Source organism: Thamnophis sirtalis, unplaced genomic scaffold, assembly GCF_051295495.1.
Source record: "Thamnophis sirtalis isolate CommonGarterSnake01/CBP01778 unplaced genomic scaffold, rThaSir2_p1.2 scaffold_1, whole genome shotgun sequence".
NCBI classification, from domain to species: Eukaryota; Metazoa; Chordata; class Lepidosauria; order Squamata; family Natricidae; genus Thamnophis; species Thamnophis sirtalis.
This window is the reverse complement of record NW_028261381.1, coordinates 17,240,944-17,256,954: the sequence shown is the minus strand read 5'-3', so window position 1 is coordinate 17,256,954 and position 16,011 is coordinate 17,240,944.

Sequence of the window (16,011 nt, the reverse complement as noted above, 5' to 3'; positions counted from 1 at the left end):
CAGGGAATTTCTCTCTACCAGAACCATACATTCTGGTAAGGAGAGGTTCCCTGAGGATGGGCTCTAGCATATGTCCGAAAGCTCAGAAGACCTCTGGTCTCGGTGACTACCCCAGATTGGATCCTCAAAATGTTCAGTCAATGAGATTTACTCTCTCAAACAGAGTCTTGAACAAAATTCATAGGCTTACTATGCCATGCTCATTGAGAGTTGTAAGTTCCAAATGATAATTTTCAAAACTCCAGATGACCACCATCCCAAGTTTGCATGATATAGTAAGTTATGTATCATGAGGTTAAGTTGGCATCACAGATGTTTGCTAATTTAGGGCTTAAAAATCCAGATAATCAGTAGTTGATTAGATTTTGACAGCTCAGATCTGATAGTCTCAATTTGACTTTCATCCCCATTTTCCCATTGCAGGATTTTCATATCATCAGCCAACCAATTCTGAAGTGATATACTATATATTTGGTCCTTAAGACGAATTCCCCTCCAAAAAAATGTGAACGGTGCTGGTCCTTTGGTGAATAGCAGCAGGGCCATGGCAGTGGGGTCCTTTTACAGTGTTGAACCCCACCTCTTCTGTCTTTGTCATTGCCTGCCTCTTCTGTCTCTTTTATGCAGTGGAGGAGTCAATAGACAGACCTGGCACATGAGAGGACATCTATCTGTGGTCCTCTTAGGCTCTGCCAATTTTTTCTGATTCTTGTTTTCATCCTCTAAATCTAGGTGCATCTTATGGCCAGGTAAGTCTTATGGAGAGAAAAATATGGTAATTGTTGTTTTTCTGAAACAATGATGACTAGATGATTCTACAAAATTCTATAAGCTGCTTGTGGGACAAATGTAATTCAGTCTGTCATGCAAATACCAATTCTGACTATTAATTCTAAGGGTTTATTGTAATATTGCTTTTTATGGCTTATTTGTTCATAGAAGTTGTTACATTCCCAAAGTTAAAATTTGTAGTGCAATCCAGTATATTATTTATTTTAATGCAATACTTTCTGAGGTATGTACTAGATGAAGCAGAAGCATTTCCATAATGCCTGGAGAAAAGGAGACTCTTTTACTTATTAATATTCAGATTTTCTTTTAAGTATTTCACTGCCACACCAGCTTTCCTCACTGATGAGTCAGCAAAAAAGATGGAACAATTAGCTTTAATGCTCTGCAAAATATTTTCCTTCTTGTGTATGGAAGACTGCTTTATCCATTCCAAATAGCTCTTTAACCCAGAAACCAGTCTACTGATTCTTCCTCTTTTCTAATCAAATATTCAATATTCAGGACATTAGAGATGCAACTTATTTTGCAGTATGACAGTTGTATACCAAACATATTATCTACCTTGAGAATGTTCCTTAATTGTCTGTTTAAACATTAAATATTAATATGCAGAGATAATGATCTCATATAGAGAATTGCTTACTCACACATACATAAACGTAGAGTATATATACTTGCTTTCATCCTTACATGCACATGGATGTACAGTATATACCCCTGCAATTTACAGAAAAAACTATGGAATAATTTCCATGAATTCAAAGTTCTAAGTGAATGATGTAATGGATGACAAGGATGTAATGAGTGACACAGATTTATATTTCACTTCTGCCAATATATTTGTATGTACTTGGGCTATGCTATCTCTTGTTAATTTCAGCTCATCATCTTTAAAGGAGAATGCTAATGGCATTCCCTAATTCCACTCTGTAGGGCTGTAGGGTCCTACTTATGTTTAGAAGGTGGAAAATGTGCCGCATATATTGAGTGTCATCATGTAACTATCTGCTTGGGATCATCTCTCTCCATTGAAATTTATCCATCCCTTCCTGGCTCTATCCTTCTGAGGACAATCATGCAAGAGAAAAACCAGTACACTGGAAAAACCAGTACATTGGGGCAATTATGAGGGTTGTTTTTCCCCCTCCAGATCCATCATGATAAAAGACATCTAATCTTCCCTCTTCACCTGCTAAGAATGTGAAAGTTAAGAGTGGGCAAGTTTGAGGTATGCTAGCTTTCTTATTTTCTTTGTAAGTTTCTTGATACCATTCTGTTTTTTTAATTTTTAAAAATCACAGCCCTTTACAGTTATGATAAATAAACATAATAAAAATGTATTGTAAAAGCAATTGCAAATGTTTAAAGAATGATTAAACCAACCATTTCAAATGAATAAGCAATGATTAAGGCAGCTGCTAAAATAGAGAGAAGGCCAGGCTGAACCAATACATGTTTTGGGAAAAGCAAATGTCTAGTTTAATTAAAAGAAGGACTAGGGGAGACATGATAGCAGTCTTCCAATATCTTAGGGGCTGCCACAAAGAAGAGGGAGTCAAACTATTCTCCGAGGCACCTGAGGGTAGAATAAGAAGCAATGGGTGGAAACTGATCAAGGAGAGAAGCAATTTAGAACTGAGGAGAAATTTCCTGACAGAAGAATTAACCAGTGGAACAGCTTGCCTCCAGAAGTTGTGAATGCCCCAACACTGGAAGTTTTTAAGAAGATGTTGGCTAACCATTTGTCTGGAATGGTATAGGGCAGTGATGGCTAACCTTTTTCCCATCATGTGCCAAAAGCTGGGGGAGCGCAGGGGGGTCATGCACAGGCGTGCCCATAATGCTATGCATGTGACCCCCTGAGTGCATGTGTGCATGACCCCCATCCTCCCCCTGCTTTTGGCATGTGTTAGACTCATTCTCTGCCCTCCCCAGGCTCCAGAGCCTTTCTAGGAACCTGGGTAGGGCAAAAACAGCCTCCCATGCTCTCCAGACGCTTCGGGAGGCTTCCTTGAAGCCTCCGGAGTGTGAAAAATGGTCTTATGGGCAAACCGGAAATCATTTTTTTCTCCCTCTGAAGCCTTCAGGGGAGCCTTGCTTTGCCTGGGGAGGGCAAAAACAGCCCCCTGGAGGCTTCAGGAGTTTTCCCTGAAAGCTCTGGAGTGTGAAAAACGGCCCTACGGGCAAACCAGAAGTCTGTTTCTGAATGTCCGGTTTGCACGTTGGTTTTTTTTTCACCCTCCAGAAGCTTCAGGGAAGACCGAAGTCAGCTGACACTAAGAAATGGCTTCACGTGCCACCTGTGGCACATGTGCCATAGGTTCGCCGTTACGGGTATAGGGTTTCCTGTCTAGGCAGGGGGTTGGACTAGAAGACCTCCAAGGTCCCTTCCAACTCTGTTATTCTATTCTAAAAGAGGGTCCAAAAAGAAGATCTTCCACATTTCTTCCATATAGAGACAACTGGGGAGGGACAGTGGTCACAAGCATAGTGAGAGGGTTTCCATGACAGCTGCTCCGTGGCTTTTCATAATGTTTGAATTGCCAGGGGAAAAGAGAAAGGAGATGAATGAATCAACTTCATAGGCGGCAAATAGCCCTTCATCTGAAGGTTCCCTGTCTTTCTCACTATACTGAATCGAGCTGTTCAAGTGCTTCATAAACAAAGGCCAGGGTTAAGGTTATTGTCAATGGTGGTGAAGTTAGCCATATGTCTCCCCTTGTTCTACACTTTAAGGATATTGGTGTACAGTGTGTGATACAAGTTGGTGCACATCTGTCCCTAGTCTGATGGCCTGGCATAAATCAACTGCCAGTTGAGAATGTCCTTCCACCTTAGAGAGCAGCGATGATTCTGAACTTCCGTGAACTTTGTTTCCAATAGGAAAAAAAAAATCTGAAGTTGAATGTTCTCAGAGAGGTAAAATCAAAGCAGCTCGGCAGCTGATGTCTGTTGCTCTCCCCACCTTTCATTTTCATGCCTGGATTAATATTTCTTTGCACAGTGCTCATGGCAATAGTGGAGATAACAACATAGCCATGAAAATGGCTTGTGTTGTAATGCTTAGGAAACTGGCACCTTGTCACCGTAGCAGCATGCATGTCACATGGTTTTTTTTAACCCTCACCTGCCAATATTCATGCTTTCAGATGGCTCCCATACCTCTCAGTCTGTGGAGAGCTGTGTGAAAAAAAGAGGGGAATGACTAATTTGGTTATTCTAAATGCAACTTTCTGCTGTATTCATGGTGAGAAACTTGAATGCTTAAATTAGCTGCCTCTTGCAAGCTATCTGTCTATTGGAAATACAAGCACATAAAAGGGGAATGTATCACTGATGGATCATTTGTTATTTCATAGGCTTAGTTTGGCTTTTTTTTTGGCTTTCTTACACTCTAAGCAATATTGTCAATGAGCATATCTCAAAGGAAATATACTACAGGTTTTTATGTATAATAATATACAGCAGTATTCCCCAAACAGGGTGTCTTCCATACTATGGACTTTAACACCCAGCATTCTGAGCAATAGCCATCTTGGCTGGAAAATTCTGGGACCTGTGCTCTATATCGTAGATCTGGAGCATGCCCAGGTTGGGGAAAGCTGGAATATGGAATATTGATACAGGAGAGGTTTTCTAGGTCTCTAAGACCACAATTGTATCCAAAGAGTGCTATTGGCTAGAGTGAGTTAGAAATGACTGATCTAACACCTACCTCTAATGTTGGATGGAAACACTGTTGATTTGAGAGACCAATTGTGGGAAGGCTCCTGTTGTACCCTGATGGCCAAATGATTTTTGCAGTAACAAGTAGAAATTTGAAAATGAGCAGTTCCACAGGCGGGACATTAGAGGAATCAGTTCTGCAGCTGCTGTATCAATACCATTCTCCTAAAACAGCCTTGAGGAAGGATTAAAATTTCACCACAAATAAATGTTAATTTCCAAGGTTCCAAAATTATATTCATCACTGAAGTTATACATAATCCTATAATATTTTGTCTTCTAGAAGAGAGAATGTCCAGAAAATGTCCCTTTACAATTATGGAAATCCTTGTGCTTGTGAGTGGCGCATGTCATAAAGTATGTTCACCAATTAAACCTTGACCATGAATTAATGATTATATTAGCCAACAAGAGTATTTTTTACACTTTGATTCAGGAACACATCCAGGGAATATTTGTTAACAAGGCCTAGTGGTTCTTCTATTATTGTCCTATAATATCCTAGGAATATCCTTAAATACCATGAAACTGTCATTTCCTTCTTCCTCGGGGTTAATATCTTGTTTACTACTCTAGAAGACAGACCATTTTCACTTTGAGCCAAGCAAAACAAAATGATCTACCTACCTAATATTGTCACCATCATCAATCCACTAAACATGCTGGTTGGCAATACCCTTTGCTTTCTTTATATTTAACATTATACTAGATTTATCACTTTCCATGTTTATTCTGATAATGACCCGTCATATTTACTTTTGGCTAATAATGTGCTGTTGTCTGCATATCTCACATTGTCACTGTCTGGGCTCTTATTTTAATTCCAGCTGCCATCTCTTCCAGTCCAGCTATTCTTACAATATATTTGGTAATCATGCATGAAGCAAACTTCAACGATGCCAAAATGGTGTCATCAAATATTGTCATTATGTATTTGCATCCCGCTGTAAGAAGACACGTTTTGGCATCTGTGTGAGGAAGTCATCACTTGTCTTCATCAGGCCCCTGTTGCTTCTCCCTGCAGGCAGCCATGATATTCAGAATGTAATTTGCGCTGATTTGGTGACAAAATGCATCTTTGACTCGTTCTTGTATCCGAAATCTTTCAAATTCTCCACACTAGGTTCTTATAACCACTTCATGATCAGTGTAAAGTTCCTCAGAGGAATATTCAGGGATTAGCTATCTCACTTCCTGTTCCTTTACCTTTTCTGAAAGCTGCCAATTCCCTCTGCATTTCTTTTTCCATCCATGATTATCCTTCCCAAGAAGACCTTAAATAAAACATTGCCTTCCTAAAGAATCAGTACAATAGTTTGGTAATTTGCACATTCTCTTCCATCTCCTTCTCTGCTATAGGTATATATGCCTATTTTTTCCCCAATCTGTGAGCCACACAGTCTTGTTTGATATTTGTTAAGTAGAGAAGTTAGCACTTTAAGTACCTCTTCTCCTGCAGCTTCAAACAATTTAGCCTGCATTTCATCTGCACCTGGTGCCTTCTTATTTGTCAGATGGTCTGTAGCCTGCTGTGCCTCAATTTCTGCTGGAAAAGATTCATGAATGTATTCGCTCTATGCAAATGTTTCTGTAATGCTATAATTCTGTTTATACAGGATTTCAGCAGGGTTTTTTTGCCATTTTCATTTGCCTCTATTAGATCTCTTGTATGATTATTCTTGAGTACTCCTACTTTAGCTGTAAATTTCCCAATGACTTTTTTTTTGTTCTTCTTAATCTTTCTTTCGTGCTATTTTCCTTTATGTGTTGATTTTCTTGACTTGAGATATTTTTTTCTTATCCTTTCTTGTTAGAGGCTGGAAGTCGGCATTCTGTCATTGTATTTCTTTTTTGTTACCTAAGAATTTATTTTTCAACTTTCTTTTGGCTACCGTGATAACCACTTGTTTGAAATTTCAGGAATATGCATTTTTGCTGCTTGGTGTTCACAATGTATCTTACCTATTCTCGTAGCTCCTCAAGTTGCTTAATGGCCATTAATATTCATGAACATTGAATATTCATGAATGAAAAATTGAAAAGTTGAGAGCTGCTCAGAATTGAACATAAGATGGACAGCTATATGTTTTAAATGAATAAACAAAAGAAATATTTTGTGTACATTTTCATGTCTGATTGCATGTCCTCCATGTCAAATGTGACATATATGTTTAATTCACATGTTTGATACAAATAATTCATTGTTTGCTTTACAGGCAGCACATGAAATAACCTGGGGTTTTTTGGACTGTATTTTTTTTTTTACAATACATCTGACTTGTCTCTGAAGTTGTACAACTGGTGATATTTAGATGGAGAGTCTCTACCTTTATGTTGATTGAAGTAGGTGATGGCAACAAAATAATTCCCTTAAACTATCCTCTGCACTGTTGCAAATCCAAGTCTCTCTGTAATCCTAGATTCTTCCATTTCTCCAAGGTTTTTTTTTTTAATTCAAAAGGTTAATTAATATATTATGTCACTTCCTGATGTTGCATTTAGTGTGTGTGTGTGTGTGTGTGTGTGTGTGTGTACACACAGAGTACATAATCAATTTTCCATAAAAAGCCTGATGGCTATGCCCTCCTTTTCAAATGCTCTAAATCCTCAAAGACTGCTCTCTTATGAATTCCTCATGACATGCACCTAGAGCACTTATGGGCAATCTAGAGCACTTATGGGCAATCTCAAGCCTTCTCCTTATCCAGAGAGTTATTACAAAGAGCTGGTCAATTCACCAGCTGCTATAGTTGCTGGCTCTGCTTTTAGTAGAGCCATCGTCAGTTTGCCATATCTTCCCTAAAGTCCACCAAATCTTTCTACATGTCTATAAAAGTGAAGTGTTCACTTCCCTTTTCTCCTTCTGAGGGAATTACCTAACCCTGGGAGAGTTTAGTGGAAAAAGACATGCAAAGAAACCAACTGATATCTTTATAATTAAAAGAGATATAGAGGTAACAAATCAAGTCAGTGACCTGGACAATTTTTCTACACTGTATTGACAAAAGAGGCTTGTTACAGATTTGAAGAACCTTGTGAAAATGTAGAAAGGAAAGTGAAAAGAAATCAAGTTCTATGACACTATTTGAAGGGATTAAAGATCAAAATTGTTAGAAGTAAAAGGAAGGAATATTAAATAGGTTTATTTGTTCAAGGTTTTCTTTTTCTCTTTTTTCTTTTTTGCAGCTGTTGCAGTAATTGTAACCTTTAATACAAATTACTGTTAAAACAGTAATTCATATTCCACTTTAAAAACATACATTCACATTCCAGTTTAAGGAAAAGAATAGCACTGAAGTTTCGTACAGCTGCATTTGTAACAGAAAAAGTATTTAGTATTAAATACAGTATGCAATCCAGAAATGACACAGGAAATGATCAAGTTCTTGTATTTGGATGTTCACACCCAGCTTTTCAGGCAGATGAACAGACAGAATGGCAATCATTGTAATGAAAATATAAATTCACTCTCTTTCTGGACAGCAATATTTTTAATAATCCATTTCAGATTTTTCCCTCTGCCTCTTTTATTAAAATGATGGTGCAAGATGGATTATCAATCTTTATCACTGCTTCTTTAATCTAGCATTATTCAGGAGAATATGGGATCAGTCATATATAATCTTAGAAGATGGTTAGGTACCTGGGAGACTGGAAGTTATATATTGAGTTTATTTATAATGTTTGCTGTGGGAAAAATCTATATTGCAGTATAACAGATATTCATTATATCTGCTTTTATATCTGGGAGGATCCATAATGCACACACAGCACATTGTATTCATGTTCTTCCTATTTATGTTGCAGCATTATAGCTTTTATATTAGAAAACCAGAGATCAAAGTTTCATTATATTTCATTTTCCAACTATCTTATTAATGTATGTTATCTTAGGTAATTTATGCAGTGCTCAGATTAGTTGTACTGTGCCTGTATTATTGGAATGACCAAATGTGAGTGTTGCTCAGGGACTTAAAACCATAGTGTTTTAAAAGGAACCTTTTGATTATTACAAATAGGAAAGTTACTAAATACATAACAATTCTGTTGTAATTTGTCTCCCAATTCAGTTTGTGGTAAAAAGCCTGGTTGTTAATTTGATCTGATGTTTCTTTATATTCTAAGCTGCCCAGAATTACATGATGGTGAGATGAGTGGCACATAAATTTAATAAGTATAAACAAACAAATAGACAGATACTAGATAACTATTGTAACAAATTATTCATTTCAAATGGCAATGGAATTAACTGGGAGATTTTTAGAATCTAATTCCCAATCAAAACAATCTGTTTGGAGTCCTTTTTAACTTAAAATATTTGGAACGTCATTATACTCTCTGGGCAGTACAATGTTTTGGTCTATTTTTTTATTTATTTTTTGTTCTTCAAAATTAATGGTGGGAAACGAAGGAGCGCAGTGGCTCACAAGGTTTAGATGATGGGCTGATGATCAGCAGACTCATTTTCAAAACCTAGTTGTTGCCGCGGGACGGGATGAGCTCTCATAACACACACTCCAGCTCCTGCTGATCCAATAGTTCGAGTACATAACAATGATAATTCTTTATTGCTAGTGCACAACATATGTACAATGAGATTGGTTGAGCTCCCTCAGTGCACCCCCCCCAACACAATACAACCCACAATGAAGACAAAAAGAAGAAAAATCCCAAACCCAATAAAGCATATTAACAAACACTCAGTCCTATTATACCAATGTGAACAAGTTAGATGTTGTGCCAGCCCTGCAAGTCCATTGTACTACTTAGTTATGATGTTATTTTGCATTCACGAGTCTGACAGCCCACGGATAAAAAAATGTTCTTCAGCCTGTTTGTGTGGCTAGCCATGCTTCTATATCTCCTTCCCGTCCAGGGTGTGAGTCGTCCTGAGGATTTTCCTTACTCTTCTAAGACAGTGAACCCATGCAATCTCATCTAGTGGTATCAGGGGACAGCCCACAATGTTTTGTGCTGTGTTCACCACCTTCTGTAATATTTTCCTATTCGCGGCTGTCAAACCAGCATGCCATACCATGATGCAATAAGTGAGGACGCTTTCTATTGTGGACCAGTAAAAGGAGGTCATCAGTTGTTCTTCCGCCATGTTTTTACACAAGACCCTAAGGAAATTGAGTCTCTGTTGGGCCTTCCTGGTCATCTTTTCCAGGTGAGGTCTTCACTGAGATGAACTCCCAGGAATTTAAAGGAGGAGACACTCTCTATGCAGCTCCCCTTGGTGTAAAGTGGGGAAGGTTCCTCTCTCTTCCTCCAGAAGTCCAACACCATCTCCTTGGTCTTGCTGATGTTCAGGTGCAGGTTGTTTTTTAAAGCACCATTTGGATAGTTTTTGAATCTCCACCCTGTACGCTGTTTCATCTCCACCTGTAATAAGACCCAGTGGTGTCATTTACAAATTTAATGATCACAGTGGATGAGTCAGATGATACACGTTCATGTGTGTACAGTGTATACAGGTAGGGACTGAGCACACAGCCTTGTGGGGAGCTGGTGCTAAACTGCAGGGAGGTGGATATGACAGACCCAACCTTCACTGTTTGTGGCCGATCCCTCAGAAAGTCTTTGATCCAGTCGCAGATGGAAGAGGGAAAATCCAAGTCAGTCAGCTTTTCAATAAGGATGCTTGGCAGAATGGTATTGAAGGCCAAGCTATAGTCTATGAAAAGCATCCTGATATAGTTCCTAAGTTTCTCCAGGTGACTCACTACAGAGTGTAAAGCAGTAGCTATGGCATCGTCTGTCAACCTATTCCTCCTGTAGGCAAACTGATGTTTGTCAAAGTCCAGTGGGAAGCATATCCTAAGGTGTTAGAAGACCAAAAAAGCAGACGACTGCAAGTAGATGAATGGGTACCAATTTGGTGGACAACTTAATGGGATAGTAAAAGAGCCCTCAACTGGATGTCTTCCAGTTGAAACAGTGGTCTCACCAGTTGATTCTTTCATCACAGAAGTGCTTCAGTGCTTCCAACATGGAAGCATAGAATAATAGTGGGAAATGAAGGGGTCTGACTCCCAGCCCCTTCCCCACCCATAATCCAAATAAAAATACAAATACCATAAAATCGCTGCTTTTCTTAACATTTTGAATATTTTTTGCTGTAGGGCAGTTGTGTGTTGGATTATTGTCATGGATACCCAGGTTGGAGTCCATCTTTAGTCATGGAAGCTCATTGGATGATTGGACCAATCATTCTCTCTTAACCTTACTTCACAGTACTATTATTGTTGAGGGGGGGGAAGCGGAAGGAGCACCATATATTGCCTTGAAGGAAATGCAGAATATAAAATAATTTTGTTTTATTTATTTAATTTTATTTAGATGTTAAATGAACTCTTCCCTAGGATGACTAGGTAGAACTGTGAGTCATTTGACTGCTACTCTCCTTCCTCCTCTTACCATCCTGCTTTTTTTTATGAAGAGATGGAAATAATGCTTGCATTTATTTATTTTTTGCAGACACATTACCTGCCTTCCAATATAGCAGTGTTTCTCAACCTTGGTCACTTGAAGATGTCTGGACTTCAACTCCCAGAATTCCCCAGCCAGCGAATGCTGGCTGGGGAATTCTGGGAGTTGAAGTCCAGACATCTTCAAGTGGCCAAGGTTGAGAAACACTGCTATATAGCATTCCAAAGTGCTGAATCACTTGGAAATTTTCTCTGCTTATATGAGTCTCCATCATTTCATTCTGATAAACAGATTGTTTCCCCTCCATATACTGGGGTCAACTAAATCTGGTGAAGAAGGAGAAGACAATCAACTTAATTTGCAAGCCTACAATGACCTGAGACTGCACTGCTGGAATTTGGCAGCAAAATCAGTAGAGATTGACAGTGCCATACTTCACTCTGCTTTTTGTTCTTCAAATTTACTGATGGGAATTGGATTGGGATGCCTCCCAATCCCATCTCTACTCAATACCACCAGAAATAAAAATGGCATTTCATTGCTGCTTTTCTTGCCAAGTTTGATAACATTCTTCAATAGTGGAGCTGTAGTGGGTCAAAAATTGAATAAAAAAATAGATTTCAGATTTTTTTTTGCATGTGAGCAGTTTATTGTTGGGATACAATCAATCTACTTGCCATTGGCTTCATGCTCTTATTCCTGACCATAAAGTTACAAAAAAATTGAAGGGCTGAATTTCAATCCCACCTCTTACATTATGGTTAGATGGCATTCTGCAGAACCCAAAAATGTCAGAAACTTGGCCTCTGACACTTAAAATATGCTCCCCCTCCCCTAAGATTAATTTACATTAACTCTGAGCCTCCACTGCCAAGAAGGCATTCACTGAAATTACTTGCGGTAACTTTGGTCTGATCAATTTGTCCAGCAGAAAAAAACTAATTTATGTATATTTGGGAGTATCATTACCAAGGGCTATATGCCCATTTCTGTATTATTGGCAGGATATTCTGAATGCCAACAGCTTGAGTCTGACAATGAGAAATGGTATTCTAATTCAGCATTGCCCAACCTTGGCAACTGTGAGAAGCATGGAATTCTTAGCAACCACCACAATGACTAAGGAATTCTGGGAGTTAAAGTCCACTTATGTTAAAGTTTCCTGGGTTGGGAAACACTGCTCTAATCCATTCTTGGCAGATGTGGTAATCAACAGGTTCTGACCAGTTCTAGAGAACTGGTAGCAGAAATTTTGAGTAGTTTGGATAATCAGTAAATTCTATTCTCTGCCTCCCGAGTCCCAGCTGATCAGGAGGGAATGGGGATTTTGCAGTAACCTTTCCCTGACATGGCCACCAAGCCACACCCACAGAACTTGTAATAAATTTTTTTGAATCCCACTATTGATTTTTGGGGCTTCTCAATTGCACCTGATTGGCCAGTGGTAGCCATAAATGCTCAATTTGAGAAGCCTATGGCTTCTTCTAAAAGAGATTTTTCTCAAGTGTTTAAGGGTATGTGCATAATTAAGCAGGGAAAAGTTGAGAAATATGTCAATGAAGAATAGCAATCAATAGCATAGAAAGAAGAACACCATTGTTAGAAGATGATTTCGAGAATGTGTTTGCAGTGTTTGCAGCAGAATATATCCTTGCCCAATCAATTTCTACAATTTTCGCTTTAAAGAATTATTATGAAGCAAAGTGAACAACTCCAATTTTAAAAATATAAAAACTATGACTGTATGACTTGAATGTTTACAGAGGACAAATTTGTATAAAAAGGATTATATTTACAAGTACCCATTAATTAAATGTGAAAGGTTATAGTTAGGAAAGCCTAGAGTTTGAAAAATTAAAGGAAATTTTTACTGAAAAGCCAGTTAAAAAGGGAGAATTAGATTAGTATTTCAACCGTGGCCTTTAAAAAAATTATTAGCAGTGTGACACACTCATGTTCAAGAATGGTTGGGAGAGAAGGAGATTTAAAAAAAAATACTGTGGTGTTTGAGAAGTTAATTGTGCTAGTTTACACATTCAAATTTATACAAAATATACAACTAAAGGGAAAAAAACTTAAATAATTCTGAAAATATGTATATATCTGCTTTTTTTCAGTATTCGAATCCACCAAGTATGTCACCAACATATCTCTTTCCAATGGGTCAATGGGTAGAATCATCAACATTCCCAGAGGAGCAGAATTTATAGAGATATAGGAAAAATGTGTAGAAGGAGACACAAAATGGAATATCCTGAAAAAGGATATGGCTTGCCTGAAAAAGGAGCATTCTTCATTATTGTGCTCTACAGATAGTCTTTGACTTATGATCACAATTGGACCTGGAATCTTGACTGTTGAGTGAAGATGTCATTAGGCAAGACATCAGGTGACCCCGGCTCTCCCAATTGCAGTTGTTAAACGATCTCACAAGTTCTTAAGCAGAGTCCCAAGTAAGGAGCATAAGGTGCCTCAAGGGGATGAGGAAAACACTAAGAGGCTTGGCAAAGCACTCAACCTACCTTTGCCATTTTTCTCCAGATGCCAACAGACAACACCCAACTCATGCAAACTGCAGCCTTATAACTGTGACTGTCTCATGCCTTTCTCCAAGCTTTTGGAAACCTCCTTCCCCAAATTGTGCAACTTGGCAGACTGGGGCGCCTGCTGAGGCTTCCCAAGCCACAGCAATTTGGCATGTTCTGAGTGTGTGGCTGATATGAAGAGAGAGATAAGTGGGTGAGGAAAGTTGCAGCGTCTCTGTGATCATAAGTGTGGTTGGATTGCAAAGCACCTGAATCTTCATCTTGTGATCACTCAGACTCTGCAATTTTGGGTGTAGGTCATAAATCCCTTCATTCAGCACCATCATAATTTCAAATGGCTATTGAATGAATGATTGTGACTTGTGGATTATTTGCATATTAACAATTAAGATATTGACATGGCCTGAATGTTTCTAAGTAGTGTATAGTTAAAGCAAAGATATGCAAAATAATATTATTTAAAACAGTACATTAAATGCAATGGTTTTATATAAAAACCATCACAATCATTGCTAACACCAGTCAAGCTCTATTTTGTGACTGTCTACTTGGCGTCTCCCATCCAGGCATGCCCAGTTCCTCCTGATATGATCTGTTATTTCATATGGCAGATACAAAAGGTGCCTTAAGATCTTTGCCTCATTTCCTATATTTTTGTACCACAGTAGAGATGGCAAGGGTGATATTTAAGATGTTTAGAGTTAAATCTATCTGCGAGAGGGGATCAACTCTTATTAAAATGATGAATCCACACAGTGTGGTTCCTTTGTTTCCCTTTGGGGAACCTTGCAAATTTCTGCTTAGCAATGCCTAATTGCATTTATCTGTTACCTGCCTTGACACATCCCGCAGTGAATATTTTATCACATTGTTTCTTTAAGGCAAACTGGATTGACACGGGCTAGAGAGATAATATAAGTCTCTCTCCCCCCTCTCTCAATCTCTCTCACAAACACACTCAGAGAGAGAGAGAGAGAGAGAGAGAGAGAGAGAGAGAGAGAGAGAGAGAGAGAGAGAGAGAGAGAGAGAGAGAGAGAGAGGGAGAGAGGGAGAGAGGGAGAGAGGGAGAGAGAGGGAGAGAAGAGGATGGAGGGAGAGGGAGTGAGTGAGGGGGAGGGGAGGAGGAGAGTGGGAGAGGACTCTGAATGAATTCTCCATGTGTGAAAATTCTATTTTGGATCTGGGATTATTCTAATGTATTCTTTTTTTGATGATCAGATGTTGGTGAATTTGCAACCCAGCTGACTGGTAATATATCAACACACTGTATAGTGTGTATTTTCTTCAAGCAATTCCTGTAAAGGAGGACAGTGTTGGAAGACAAAATATTTTATCAAAGTATTTCACATCTTGTCTCTTTTTCAATCTGGTATATGTCGAGTCACTTTTAACTTTCCATGGCAACTTTGTAACCTGCACCCATAAACACTATCAGATTTCCCATATGCTCTAAAAACTCAATAGTTTATTTTGATATATCTTAATCCAGGATCAGTGCATCGAGACATCACTAAACAATTTAGATCAGCATCTTCTTCAATAGCAAAGGAAATAACTCCAACAGAGCTTATAATGTATAAAACAACTTAGCCACAGTAAGTCTTGCTATCTTCCATACCCATTCATGTTCACTGGAAATATTTGTACTGCCTGTTTTCCCAGACACTTTTCTACAATTGCCCTTCAAAAGGTGTGAAACATTGTTCCTGGTGCTGTCTCTGTATTTCAGATCTGTAGGATGCCGTTGGCTGATGCTGTATATGAATGGAAGGTAAGGGAGATAGCAAATATCTTAGTAACACTTTTTTTTAAAAGTGCTTCTACTGCTACTAATTGCAGACTGTAGTTCAGTCATTCCATCACTTCCAACTGCTTGTAACCTAATGGATGTAATATCACCCAGTTGCCTGCCAGTAACTGCTTCTTTGAGTTGTTGTAAGCTCATTCCTCAGTGAAAACGTCTAACCATCTTGCATTTGATTGTCCTTGTAAGCATCCAAGTCTTCCCCAATGGTTCTTAGCTTTTATTATATGCCCCAAATGTCTCGGCTTTAGCTTTGTTATTGGCATATCCAGTGAGGAGTTGGTTCTATTTCAGTAATAGTGAATGATTTGTTTTTCTTGTGTTCCACGCTATTCTCAACAATCTTCTTCAGCACCACAACTCAAAGTCATTCATTTTTCATTGTTCAGCCTTTCTGATGGTCCAGCTTCCGCAGCTATATGTCACAACTGGGAAAACCATAGTGTTGAGAAATATAAATCTATTGTCAGTGTAGTGTCTCTGCAGTTCAATATTTTGTCTAGATTTGTCACAGCCTTTTCCCTCAAGTAGCAGATGTATCATTATTTCATGGATACACTCATTTGAACATTTGATACCAGAAAGATAAAATCTGTTTCTACTTCAGCTTCTCCATCTAGTTCAGTGATAATGAACTTACGACATGTGGATCAAAGCTGACCCTCCACAACATTTTGGCCGATATGCCAATGTTTACCAGCATGTTATGCT